Source organism: Strongylocentrotus purpuratus, unplaced genomic scaffold, assembly GCF_000002235.5.
Source record: "Strongylocentrotus purpuratus isolate Spur 01 unplaced genomic scaffold, Spur_5.0 spur5_scaffold_19, whole genome shotgun sequence".
NCBI lineage: Eukaryota > Metazoa > Echinodermata > Echinoidea > Camarodonta > Strongylocentrotidae > Strongylocentrotus > Strongylocentrotus purpuratus.
Window position 1 is genome coordinate 26,613,768 of NW_022145604.1, and position 15,116 is coordinate 26,628,883.

The following is a 15,116-nucleotide window of genomic DNA, read 5'->3' on the forward strand; positions in this document are numbered from 1 at the left end:
AACTAAAAGCATTCCAAGAAGTTTACAAGCAATCAATCAAGGCAAAAATACTTTTTTTTTTTCATTTCCAAAGAATTATCCTTTTTACTTTAATTTGAAATCATAAATAGACAAGATGAACTGATTCAATAAAGAATGACAAATTCGTAGGTTTGATATAAGTACCCCACCGCCGCTGTTCCATGTACCAGTTCAAAAAGGTGACTCGCGAGCAACGAATATAGTGGACGGTTTAACGGGGGACCACACCGGTCGAAATCGGGACGAACCCGTCTCGCTTATTTTCTGCTTAGGAGTTCTCATTCTTCTTCTCCTTTCTTCATACGGGTTTATTTCGAACTTCAAACGTGCCCGAGAGCCGCGATAAATCAAACGAATCTTGTCATTTTTATGTGATAATCTGACTGGAACCATATGAGCTGAAAGAATGTATTTATGAATGATTGAGTAGACGCAATCCCCATGCCAGATTTATGTATTGTTGGAGACAAAAGATAATATGAAGACATTGATAGTGATTTAAATTGCGAACATGGACTATTTTTAGGTTGTTTTCCAGCTGACAACTTGTACACTATATGGGCCTCTGCCGTCCGAGGTTATTCATATGGGTCTATGACCGAGAAATGCCTAAAATATCAAAAGTTCTTGTCCAACAAAAATAATTCCAAAATGGAAACTGAAAGAGAATGATAAAAAACGATGCTTTAGAAGAAAGTTTGTGGAGTTTAATCGTTTCGGATATAAAGTAAAGATACCAGTCTTTCAAACTTGACCGCAAAGCCTTTAAAGGGATCCGGTAACCTTGTCTCAGATTCAGAAACAAAATCCTGGATTAAGCTCATGCTGCAATGAGAATTATAAACCTTTAGGTCAGTCAGGAACCCCATGACTTTTACAAGCCGATCGCCTGTCTGATTATCAAGATATTTATGATTGGAAATAGAAACCATATTTTGCGTTTTCCTAACGGTTTTCATAAAACTAAAGTCTATTGGGGAAAACGAATATGGTAAAAACCTGTCACTCGAAGATTTTTTTTACTTTTTTGAGGCACTTCTTGATTATTATGAAGCGCAGTTTTTTTAGGGCCTCAATATTACACCATATCACAGACACTGATAACACGTAGGGCCATGCATCCCAGATTTAACATTGTTAAACGATGCCTTTAAAATAGAGCATCACCTCTAATGGATTGAAATTGCTAACATGACAATGAAATAATCCAAAGATCCTTATAAGGTATCGAAATAATTCAAAATTTGATTTATTGACAATCTTTGTCATCGTGTTTATGTAAACCAGAGAGTGATGTTATTTTGTTCGTTACCCATGATCCAGTTTGCGTCATATGTTCAGGTCACCGTTGAAAGTTGATAACCCATGAGGCGCGATGGCACATAGAACAGCGGTCTCGTAGCCGGGGGTCCCGGGTTCGAACCCATTCGATGCGGTAGTAACCCCTTTGGTAAGATAAGGCATTAATCCTCATTACCAAGTCGTCGCCCCCCAGTTGCTTACATACAAACATACACATGTTTTATTGGCAGTCAGATACCAAGTCCCTCGGAGATGACATAAAGCCGTCGGCCCCCAGTTGTTTACATACAAACATACACATGTTTTTATTAGCAGTAAGGTAAAACAAACGAACCAATAATATTATTATCAATCTTCAACAATTTGAAAACTCTTTAAAACGCGATCGCCGAGTTCATAAATAGGATTCTCCTACTTCAACGTGTTCAATATATGGGGCTATTAACGGTTGCCTAGCAACAGCCGCAATGAAGTTTGCCAGCGAACAAAAAGCTTTTAGGTTTTTATGCAAAACGGGGAATCACGTTCATCATTAAATATATGGATTTATCAGAAAATACAAACATGTTCACCCCCCCCCCCCCAACAAAAAAAATATAGAAAAACAAATTTATTCAAAGCATCCGACGAAAACTTAACCATTATATTGATGATTAAAATCACATTATTTGAAATAAATAGGTTTATCTTCAGTGTAGTTTGACTAGTCGAGGCTTTTACGTGATTCTTTTACATTTTGTAACTGAAACAATAGCTCATTTTATAACTCAGGCCAATAAGTGGGCCTAAGCGATTTCCAGTACAGATATATAGGCTATTTTGCAGATATTGAAATATGGGGTTAAAAGTTTGAGGCTGGCAGGGCAGAGGGAGGGGTATAAACAGAGTTGTACAGCTGGTAAAAGTATTTTCCCACGATAACGAACGAGAAGGGGGAATATTTAAAACATAAAATCAGGTCACAAACAAAAACACAAAGTTTTCATTACAAGACCATTCCAAGTGACACTCGCGCTGTGCGACCCCTCCCGGGAGATTAGCGGAGTGGTATAAACTTTTATTCCCGACACGCGCCCAGCGGACTGCTAAGGTCACACTGCTCGCGTGGACGGCTGGGCGGTGGGTTTACAATACACTGTTTGAGATCTGTCAGAAAGATTGCGGTGGGTTTTGATAGAAATATGCGAGTGGTCTAAACACGTTTGACAGGGGGTTTGGGGAGAGTAGTTGATGGAATACAGATAGAACAAATTGGAAGGGTGAAGAAGGACCGAGGATAAATTGGCAACAGGTTTCATTGATCCTTTATCGTTAATCTGATCTACTGAGTTCTGATTTTTTTTAAAAAGTTGATAAAACATATTAAAATATCAAATGACATACTTTAAAAAGCCTATTATGCCTCGATGTTATCGCCCTGAATACCTATGAAAATGCTGTTAGAATGGACCTGTTTAAAAGTTATAAAGAATGAAAGATAAAAAGCTTGCCTGAGGTAATTGCTGCGTGCTTACATAGCTTTGTGAGACCCTGACTCAAATATTAGGCCCTAGATCTATATGTTTTAAATTTCACTTTCAATAAATGATTCATGACTGTCTTTTACGAATGATAGCACTGTTTTACTTCGATTATTGAGTGTTTATAATCTATTTTGTTTCGGGGCTTTCTTCTTGTAAAAAAACATGAAATAACTTTTAAAAGAACCTTCATTTTACAAGTATATTTGTTTAAAGTATGACAACTTCTAAATTCGTTATTTTTGTCTTCATTCTTTTTAAAAATATTTTTAGAGTACCCCTTCCCGATACCATAGATAATTATGATCGTTAGGGAATAATATTGGTTGGTCTAGTGGTACGTTCACTTGGTCAGTTCTCTAGAAACTGACTAACGCGGACCCGGTTCGAAACTTGGATGGTGACGTTACAGGTCGGTCCCCAAACGTAAATAATCATATCTGATTGATACACAATCTGTAAAACCCCAAACTACGCACACATACACACACGCAAACACGCACGACGAGCGCACGCCCCGTGCTCCAGCGGAACAAAGCAGGAAGGATGTGCGCGCGCGTGCGACACACTCTAAAACCATCATCCCCATTCATGAGTGTCCGCTGTGTGCCCTTTTACACGTCTGTCACACACATGCCGCGGTCTTTGTTCCTTTGTGTTTGACCACGCCCTGTAGATGATAGTGACGGTGGACCTCCTGTTAAAGTGTTTCGGAGGAGGGAGGGGTGAAGATGGGGAGGTCCCAAGATGTCTTGATCCGACGTTGATTTAACGACAATATGTAAACATTTGAAGTGATGATCAATCGAATAATTATTGGTGAAGTCATCATGTTGCTTTACATAACACCAGACTGATAAAGAAATATCAATCGCTCACGAAATGATCAATAAAACATCCATACTTATACTACCATCAATAAATTTTAGTCAAATATTATATACAAAATTTACACTTATATTACCAGAGAGATTTAAAAAGCACGGCCATCTTGAATTGTCCAAAGCATTGAGATGGCAAAGAGACAAAAATTGTCTCAAATGGACAATCTCTTAGCTTTACAATAGTTCATTGACGGTACGTCACTACGCTCTAAATTGAAAAAACAAAATGCGAACAAAATCGGAGTAAATTCTGTAGGATTGAAAATATTTAGATTTCAATGAAATTTTATTTTGCACGATGATATTAGTAAAACTATTTATAACAACTATTTCGTCACTTCATTAAAAAGGTCAATGTGCTTTTTCGCTAGTCTCATAAAACTAGATAAGCCCTTACAACTATTTTTAGCCAGTAAATGATACACCGAAGAGGCGACAGCTAATCACTTTTAACCCACTCAAGCCAGCAAAACACCGCAAAAATTGCACCGAATTAAAATCGATCAGAAAACGGACACAAAAGGTATACCGAATCTCCACAACCACGCCAGCTATTAAACTGTCCTGAATTAAAACATCTTGCATATTAAACCCAAACTCATCAGATTATGCCTCCGAATATAAGGCTTTTGAATTTCTCGCGGTCAAAATCACGGTTTTGCTTGAATTTTAGAAGTCTGACGTAATCCTATATTCGGGATTAACAGGAACGCCTCTAGGTATGATTCCGAAGAAGAAGACAAATCTGAATTTTGTTTTGTATCTGTCGAGATTCAGGTCTTTTTTGCTAACCTTATTAATTTACCAAATGGTTCTTATTTGTTTGTTTTTTGTTAGTAGCCAAAACGACAAGGCGTCACTTTCAAAAGTGCAAGACATATTTTAATCCGATCACCTTTGCGCCACTGCTTTGTTGTGATACCCTGCTTAATGTCCAAAGAAGAAAACTTATTCCGACTGCAAATAAATGAATAAAGAAAATCAAAACAAAACAAAACAACACAAAAAGCAAATAACTAGAAGCGGTAAGGCATTTTAAGGACGTTTTGGGTTATCTGTGCATTATTAGATTCTAATTTGTTTTAAAGAAAGAAATCTGAGAAAAGGCAGGAAGAGAGGAAAAATACAGTTGGATTAAAGCTGGAGTTATTAGTCCAACCTTTCTTAATTATCTCATCTTAATCGCATGAATATTTATGCAATATGTATTGCATTCTTTAGTTTGAGAAAAATATGATTTTTTTTTTAATTTTCAAATTGGTATAAACCCAGTATATGAAAGAGAATTGAAAGAGCAGAAGAAAAGAAAAAGAAAAAAGAAAGAAGAAGAAATAGATACAAAACAAATAAAAAACATCGCAAATTCAGTACAAGTTTTTCGCGAAATCTGGACGAACGATAAACTAATAATCTTCAAAGACCAGGTGTGATAAAATTACCTTTCACTAACACGTCACTCATCTGCCCTATCTCATTCGTGCCAGTGATCGGTCACGTGACACTAATTGCATCGGACTTTTTTTAGGGAACTAGTTCAATCCGCTTCGCTTCGTTGATCATCGTGACATAGGTGTATCGCCGACAAAAGCCATTTTCCCACCAAAAGCCATTTCCCGCCAAAAGACCTCTACCGATGCAATGTGTCGTCTGCTTGACATCGGCGAGTAAAGGGAAGTGAGGGTGGCATTTTGTTTCATCATATTTAGTTATTAAAGAAGGCCGATGTTCTCAAAACGAAATTATTGATGCTTTACAGATGGGGGCGTGTTTCTATTAAAAGGTTATAGTGACCTATGGGTCATTGACATTGGGTAAGATGGAGTAATTACCTGTCTTATTGTTTTAATACAAATGAGGAACCGCCCATCGAGAAGTGGGTTCAAAATCCGTTACGCCATTCGGACACGCATCGTAACCGTGGTTACTCTCATCTTGAGAAGGGTTTGGATGCTGCAGACTTCCGGTAGGTCAAGCCATAATGTTTGTCCAACCTGGCAACAACTAATGTATGCAGTTCGGATTCTGTCTATTGAAATACTATTATTCTTTTCAGGTGAATGAAATAATATGTATTGAGGCACTTCATAAAGACTTATGCATTAAATTTGGTTACATTACGAAAACGGCCTATTAACAGTCGCCGTACAAAGTATAATAATTTCTTCAAACTGGAAAAGACGTTAGTCAGCTGAAGAAGAAATAAGTCCCAAAGACTTAATTATGAGCGAAATATCGTTTGTAAGAAAAAGAAAGTAGCCGACTTCGAAAAATGACGTCACAATCAAAGTCAAAGTTAGTCATCGACTCGAAGCACCTATACCTATCCATTCATAAATCCGATTGTCGGCACGTTTCACTTTCCGCTCTTCATAATTGATTTACCAAACAAGGCGATTCTAATACCACAATACAGTAATCAAAATGATTAGCAGAGCAGACACGACACAAGACCTTGCAATGACAGTAACTTACTTGAAGAGGTAGAGGTAGATAGACAGAGAGAGAGAGAGAGGGAGAAAAAATAATTACATTTGCAGTCATGTTTTTTGCCTTCGAGTGACCCTGCTGGTCGGATTGTGAGCCAGTCATGAACTCATTGAAATGCTAAAGATATGTGTTGCGGATCCATTAATAAGATGGTTTGTCGGCTACCAAGTCAGTGACGAGATTTAGTATACTGCTTGTAAAACTTGTTGCATTTATCCATAGCCATCAGCGGCGTAGCTAGGAGCATTTTCAGGCGGGGGAGGGGGAGGGGGCTAGTAATTGTGGGAGTGTTGACGTTTACGCCGTTTTTTCTATCCACTGAATATGCAACAATAGATGATTTTAAAAACAATTGATTGTTGTATACAAATTAAATAATTGCTGTTACAACATATTAGCTGCGCTTATATACGATAGGCTAAACGAAATATTCAAACAATCTGTATCTCCCAATTTTATTTGTATTCAGGAACAAGACTTGAACATAGATAACACATAGATAACAGTGAGAAAAGAAAGTCAAAAATATACAGATAACATAACAGAGGAAAGAAACAAAACGAAATTAACTGGCGAAAACTAGCGACAGACTTTAAATCCTTTTATGGATAAACATAACCGATTGACTAAAGGTAAGAATAAATAATTGCTTATTCACGTTCCCTGATTTCATGTCGTTATATATCCATTTCTCGTCGCATGCTAACTTGAGCTGAGACGAGGCGTCATCATTCACGACATCGGCCTTGTCAGCGCAAACAGTGAGAGGTATCTCCCCAAAATATCGACCCACCGTGACGATGTCGGCGGTGATGAACGCAATAAAACATCTGGAATATTTTTATTGTTTCCTTTTTCCTATTTTTTCTATTTTTTTTTTTAAATAACCCTAGTGAATCACGATTTTACATTGTTCAAAGTCATCTAAAATACGTGATAGGAGTCAGTGACCGGAGGGGCAGACTCCTCTTAGGGGAAAATGAATTGTCAAGGTCATCATAGGGACCAATGTCTACGAGATGGAGGAAGAAAGAAAGAGAGAGAGAGAGAGAGAAAGAGAGAGAGAGAGAGTTAAAGACTTCTCATGAAGGCATGAAGAGAAAGACTGCAAAAATAATCATTAAAGAAGAAAATAACAAATTATGGATGGGACAAGGATTACGGAAAAAATCTGTTATCGTTTTCTTATGAGCGGGAAAAGGTGGAAGGACAAGAAAGATACACATTATTGAGAGGAGGGGGGGGGGTGGAGTGTATGACTTGTGGATTAGACGTAGGATAAGAGCTACGAGGAGCCTCAATTTGATATCATTTCAGACTTCAATGAGCTTTTGAAAGATATAGCGGTCGAGGTCGACACGGTATTAAAGCAAATTACTCTCGCGATTTTTCAACGTTCAGTTCCTTGTGAGATTGCGCCAATTTTGAAATCAGCAATGAATGAGTTAATTATCAGAGAGACCAATCAGCTAACTATGCAATCACTCAATGTCCGGTGAAATAAAGGTGTCAGTGACCCTATGGACGAACAATGCATTATATATATATATATGCCACTAGAATGGACTATCCGCCATATTTATATATGATTTATGATGTATATTTCAACTTAAAGAGAAGGTTGAGTTCTGGGAAGAGGTAAAAAATGAGATATGAGCGTTATCATTGTTATTATGCAGGGGTGTAAGAACATCAGATAAAACACGTTTCTTGAAAAGCATGGCTCTTCAAATGCCTTCATATTCTAACCAACTGTAACATCGTAAAAATCGGGACGGGTTTTTACGCCACGTGTTCGTGTAGTCCCATATACATCCTTCTATGTACAGTGCTTGTAACATTACTAAAACTTAGCCAAATTTCTAATTATTGTGATGATTACAGAACCTTGCAATATGCTAGATGATCAACTTTTTTTCTGATCGATTCCACACCGTTTCTTTCACAACGCAATCGCATGACCAGAACTCAACTTTACCTTTAATTGTTGTTATGAAAAAAAAAAAAAAAAAATGATGAGCCATGACAACATCTAACCTTTTAATTTTTAAATCTTCCAAGACGTTATGATTTTGATCTGATTGTGTGATATCTTAACAAAATGCTCAGCAGAATAAGACTATTGAGAGAAAAATAATGACAATGATGATGATAATAGAATTAACAAAATAACAATAATAATGATAATAATACGTGCTGAAATAATAATTATATACACATTGAATATAAAATAAGTATAAATAAAAGCGAAGCATTACAAATCAAACCGAAACAATTAAACATATTTTTGTCAATTTTCACTTTCAGGAAAAGATTCAAATGTATGAAGAAAACATATTAAGGTACTATGTCCCATTTGCAGGCCAAAAAAAAATGAAAAAGTTAAATTCCAACTGCATTTGAAAGATAATAATTTAGAACTTCCCCAAACAAGGTGGGGCTTGAAAATGTCTTCAAGTGGGAAAATAACGACTATAAGTTGTCAAATCGACTTGACTTTAGGGCTATATAGAGCCCAAAAGTAATAGTCTTGATTTTCAGACAATAACCGAATGGTCATACGTTTTATGCTGCGCAAAGATTCAATCAGTTTAATCTTGGCCATCACAAGAAGTAGGTTATTGATGTAGACAAATGCTCATGTACCCTTTACAACTCTTTACATATATGTTATTACCAAAGAAGAAAAAAAGCCAGTCAGTCACTCAATAGTGTATGACAGTGAAGTCTAGCAAGTAAACGGGTTTCCTTGCATAATTTGAATATGAGGACACTGCTAACGTTTAAATTTCACAGATAGGACATACATGACATATTCATAATTCCTGCAAAGTTCTACAGCATTTGAGGTTGGCTGCAAAAGGGACATAGTACCTTTAAAGGTGTACATGTATTTTCCCCAGACATTTGACTTTATACGATACGACATAACAAGATTGTCAAGGCACACATGAGGCGGTAGACAATGGAAGAGGGGATCTATTCTGTGCTATCACATGTCTTCTAGACTAGTTCTTGTTAAGTTGTTGAGCTCTAATGAAGAACGACAATCTCAAGAAAGGGAGAAGAAATCGGATAGCCTCGGAATCAGGTGTAATATCCATAAACTATGGCCGGATAAAGTTCGCGCGCTCCGCCTCACCGCGCATCACGGCACACGCCGCGTGCCAATAACAGGTGGATTTCGTATATAGAGATAACATACTAATAAACCTTCGCGTCTCGCTGAGACAACCCTATAGTCCCACTCAGCCATTCCCGTGTCTGCGTGATATTACGATATTAAAACTCCGACGGGGGGTGATTAGGACGAAATTTCGCCGTGGAGTCTAAAGCGTGTTTATTAATTCGATATCATGTTTTGACATGGGGGTTTCATGCGAAAATAAGCATTTTCTAATCACGTCGTTTGTACATAATTTATCGCGAAATACGGGAGAAAGCGGGAGATCATCAGCTTGCATCAGGTGCCATTTCGATAAAATAATAAAGTAATATTAAAATATTATGACACTTGAACAAAAGAGTGAAAACCTCACCCTCGTTCGCAATCAAAGACGGAATTAAACTGGTATGCGATTGTAACAGAATATAAAGGCAATTCATAGAAATACTTCACTTGTGTCCTATTGTAGCAGTTTCTATTTTTAACGAAGTGCAAGGTTAAGAATATATCAAAGTGAAACAATATTTACAAGGTATATGACCGCTTGGGCGTTAAACGAAATACAAGTTCAATTGTTATCATTAAAAGTATGGATTAATCGTTTTTAGTTTGCTTAGAAGCAGTGGTTTATATTACAATCAATTTTGTTTCTGCTGTCGCAGGAAGCGAGAGAGATGTGGCAGTATTCGTTTCGGAAATTGCCTGCAAAATAATCATTATGAAAATGCTATAAAGAGCCAAAGAAAATGTAGTAAGGATATACCGTCGTAACCCTCAAAACCCATGTGTCAGACTTTGGATTTTGTTTCAATATCAAAAAGAAAAGAGTAAAGATTACGATGACACAGGAAGGTTTTAAGCTTCATCTATCGGGTATTTGCGATGTCAAAGATCAAAAGCAATCAGAAAAAATCAATTAAATATTGACATGATCATAACTATCACCGGTCCCAGCAAGACATTGATATTCGTTGAGGATGAAAGGAAGCGGATATTGTTTGTCAAATTGTTTGTGCTTTAAGGTAGTCTTGCTTTGTTGGAACTATTGAGAATTATACGCTTTCGGGATTTTAAGTATCTTCCGTTAGTTAGACTTAGGTTTAGTTTAAGAAATGAAATGCTCGAGGGTTTAAAATATCTTCCGTTAATTCAAGTTAGGCTTCATTATATCAAGGACATGCTATAGCCATGATTATATCTAAAAATCAAGCATAGTTGAGGCATGGAGCATGTCCCTGGTTGAGGTTAGGCATTATCAGAGTTGTATTGTAGGTTCAAGATGAGTCAAACTAAAGAATTAAAAAAAATCTGTTTGTTCGTTATTTTATCGCGGAAACTGTCCGAAAACGGGACAAGAAATAAATAAAAAGTTATATAATATTGCGATGTTGATTTACTGTATTCTTAAAATGTTTTTTGGATGGCACTTCTTAGCATTTTCCTAAGTGAATATTGCATCCTGGGCTGTATAATTTTGCTACTCGTCTTCACATTTATTATTCAAAATGCAATGGTTACGCAATTCCATTTAATATAACAAGATGTTTCTTAGACGTACATGTAGGCCCCTTTTTAATTGTTGACTGAGAAATACAACCATGAATTCATGGTAATTGATTTATGATTTTCACCATCAGCAATAATCTAATACAATTATCTTGCTGAATATCACCATACCCAATTGTATACATATATAACTTAGAATCTACAAACCATGCTTTTTATTAAGTTCCTTTTTTTTCACATGTAACCTCGAAATTATCCAGTGTAAACGCAATACAAATTTATGCTGTGTAGATGTCTTTATTGTTGTTCATGAAAATGAATTTCAATTTGGTTAATATGCTATTTTGTGTTAATCTATTGTTTTTACGTGGGAAATACAAGAAACTAAACTGAAAATTGAAGTACATAGACCCATGAAAAAATACTTTGCTCAAGACATCATTGAAACATAAGGGCATTTAAAGATGATTCTATCTTACTTCTAATTGAAACCATGGCTGTCCCCATACGGGAATACAAAACAAGAGGTTATAGTATTTTTAAAAGTTATTAATAATAATAATAATTATTCTTGCTTATATAGCGCCTAACACTTACTTTATCAGAAGTCTCTAAGCGCTCTACAATAATGCAGCATAATTACCCTGGCTTTAGCAGTGCAGCTGTTACGCGCGCTGCGTTTCAAGGAATAAATTCCTACCAGGTACCCATTTACTTCACCTGGGTGGAGTGTGACAAATGTAGATCAAAGTCTTGCCAAAGGACATTAGTGCGGCGGCGGGACTCGAAACGCGGACCTTAATGATATTACAATTCAGATAAAAACTGATCGTCTTCCATTAGTGTTTCGAACTGTACTTGCATCGTCTTTCTAATTGTGTCTTGCATGTCAACAGCTCACGATTGATATGGAAATAATACCACGCTTCATTTGATGGTGTTAAGAACGTGGTTGTATGAGCTATGCTATACTCTATTCAGATTTCAAGTCATCCTGAGGGGCGTTTCACAAAACTTGTCATCAGTAATAAATGACAGTTTCTGTTATAAGCTACTGAAATCCTTGCTTCTGATTGGTTATCAGCAGATTTGTCACTGATTTTTGTCATTTGTCATTGAAAAAAGGCTTTGTGAAACGGGTCCCTGGTGTATCGGATAAGGCGATCATGGTGATTGGATTATTCTGCTTTTAAAATGAAATTTGAGTTCAATTCTTTGTGCTTATCGTTAATTTATTAGTATTATTATTTTGTATTTATTATCATTATTATTATGATTATTATTATTATTATTATTATTATTATTTATTTGGCTTGTTTGGCAACGACAACATCAAGAAACAGTGAATACAGAACAACGGTGTCACAAGTGAGTCACATGGATGCCGGAAAAGAAAATATTAACTTAATATCAATATTAATAAATACAAACTGAAGGTTTTCCTTTCCCATGCATTGATCTGACTTAAATACCACATAATAGCAATATACAACAAATAATGAATTGCAAGTATACCAAATAAGAGAGAAAAAAAATGATGTTAATTTATCGTAACGTACTATTCATACATACATACATACATACACACAAAAAACAAACAAACAGACAGACAAAAATGTTTATTGGACGGGGCGATGAATATAGAGTCTGTCATGATTTCCTCTCTCATTTGTCCTCCTTTCCCAACTGTTTTCTTCCATTTGCCATCCAAAATTGACTTACCACTCGTAACTATTTGCCACTGAAGAACATTTCATTGCAGATCACAGAATTAAAAGAGACGTTTCTAATTGAAGTCAAATTATTCAACGTCTACGATTTTTCAACACGTGATAATAGAATGATGAGACGGAATCGTGTATATCACATCACATTAAGATGGCAAAATGACGTAATTCGAAGATGAGAAGAGAAGAATGCGAGACGTTATCCAGCCATTTGACTGTCTTCGCGTTTTAATTAAGATCACAAATCATGAGAGGACTGTGTGTGTACGATAGATCACACGAGTGATTTGTGTCCCCCGTGGCGAAGACACGCTCTGGACGAGTTCAGTCGATGACATACATGGCAGGAACTCAGACGGATGAACCTCCGAATCCACCATCTTAAAACAAAGGAAGATGCGGGGAAAACGGAAAATAAACAGATTTAAAACTTAATAGGCGACATCTCACCACTACGGAAATGAATGAAGATGTGGCAGAAGCCAACAGAAAGAAGAGGAATAATGGGCATGAGAGAAATTAAGGAATTGAAAGAGATTTATATCCGGAAAAATATGTTTGTTGTTTCAAATATTTGTTTACACGTATATTATATTGTAATGTCCTCGATATATTTCAGTTTGACCCCACGCGAATGCATAAGTTGTCATAAAAGTTGGGATTTCTTTGTGAAAAACAAAATGCAAACGATACATTGTATTATTTGGATCCCGACTTACATGACTGAAATGTTTGACGTCTATGAACAATATTGTAGAAAGTTCTTTGAATAAGAAAATATGTATAGAATGACAAACCGCAAGAGGATATTTAATTGCGGCTTGTCTAGTAGATCGAGCAATGGCTTTTAGGCATTGCTGAATCGCTAGATCACTAATTCTGTTAAAATCGACTTGAATCAAAGACACGCTTTGGAAGAGTTCAAGTGATGACATACATGGCATAAACTCAGACGAATATACTTTTTATTCTATGGGGGGAATAGGAAATGAACAGCTGTAAACATAGTAAAGTAGCTTACCATGAAACATCATACGATTAAATGAAAGAAGAAGATTAGAGGGAGGTAAAATAAAGAATAAAGAATAACAAGTTTATTTCCCTTTTTTCTGATGAAGAAAGTAACACAATTACCTACGGATTAGAACATTTCATCTCTTTTCTCGAAATGGTTAGATACAACGTGTACAAAAAAGTCTTTAAACATTATAAGTTTTGGCAATGTCTACTACGTTTTACTGGTACTGGATACCGGACTTTGAAAATAGCAAATATCGTGATAATCAACGTTTCTAAACTATGAGGAAATGCATTTTTGCTATTTGTACATTTTCCCGTAATTTAAAAGACAGCGTTGGTGTACAATGTCAATTCTATTTCAGAATCAGTGCAAATACTGATTAGACTATGTAAATAACAAACGCCCCATGAATGAGAATCAACAATTAGTTTCTCTGGCAAATATTCTAAATCCTCACAGTTTGTAGAGAAACACTTGAAATTGGGGGTGTACTTGAGTATTAAGTAGCGGGAAGTCACAAGTCGCGAAAGATCCACCATATTAATCTTCGAACGTCACCTGAGAAATTATATGACGAAGCAATCAAATGGCCCTTTCTCAGCAAGCACTTCTTCTAAACTGTCACGCTTTTCGCGACACTGCAAACTCACGATGCGCATCACGCACAAACGTCATAGATCATGACGACGAAAGTGATTGCGTTGTGAAAAAAATTGCAGTGACGCTGACCGTTTTTCAGTGACGCACAGCGCTTGATGGCACCTTAATGAGACAGGGTCGTGACGTTGAAGATTAAATGGGCACGCTGTTGCAGGATCCCCACTCGAAACAATGGATTGCTCTCACTTGAATGAAGATATCTTCGTTTCTAAGCCGAGTGTTTGTCCACTTCTATCCCAAAGTGAGTTATTAAACCGTAAATTATAGTGCCTCTCAGATCGCCGGTCTAGAAAAGGAGGATTTCTTACATCCAATCTGTGGCTAATGTAATCAATGACAACCAAGTCTCCTCATACGTCACGCCTTTCTTTACTCTATCGTGAGTGTTACTCATTAATTTGCATACAGCTCCTTTTTTCGATTAAACCTTCAGTAAAGCGAATGCTTTTTTCCCCTTCAAATTCACATTATTCTGGTATTATGACTTCGTAGTGTTCCTTTCTTTAGATTGAGTAGTCATTGTAAAATGTCTTTTCAGATTTATTTTTGTTCTTGTTATTTTTGTTGTTGACGATTTGTCCATTTTTAACAGTGGTTCCCTTTGAATATTTAAGACTGGCTTCATTTATTCAAATCTTAATGCGGATGACGTAACGCTCTTAATTAATGTGATACTTCCACATCTACCTCTGATTGACAATGATTAATATTCATAACAAACGAGGGCAACGACAAAAATGTAAGAAAATCTCAAACATTTGTGAGTAGCCATATTAATTAAAATTAAAGATAGTGTAGTTCTGTTTAATGACGATATTGAAA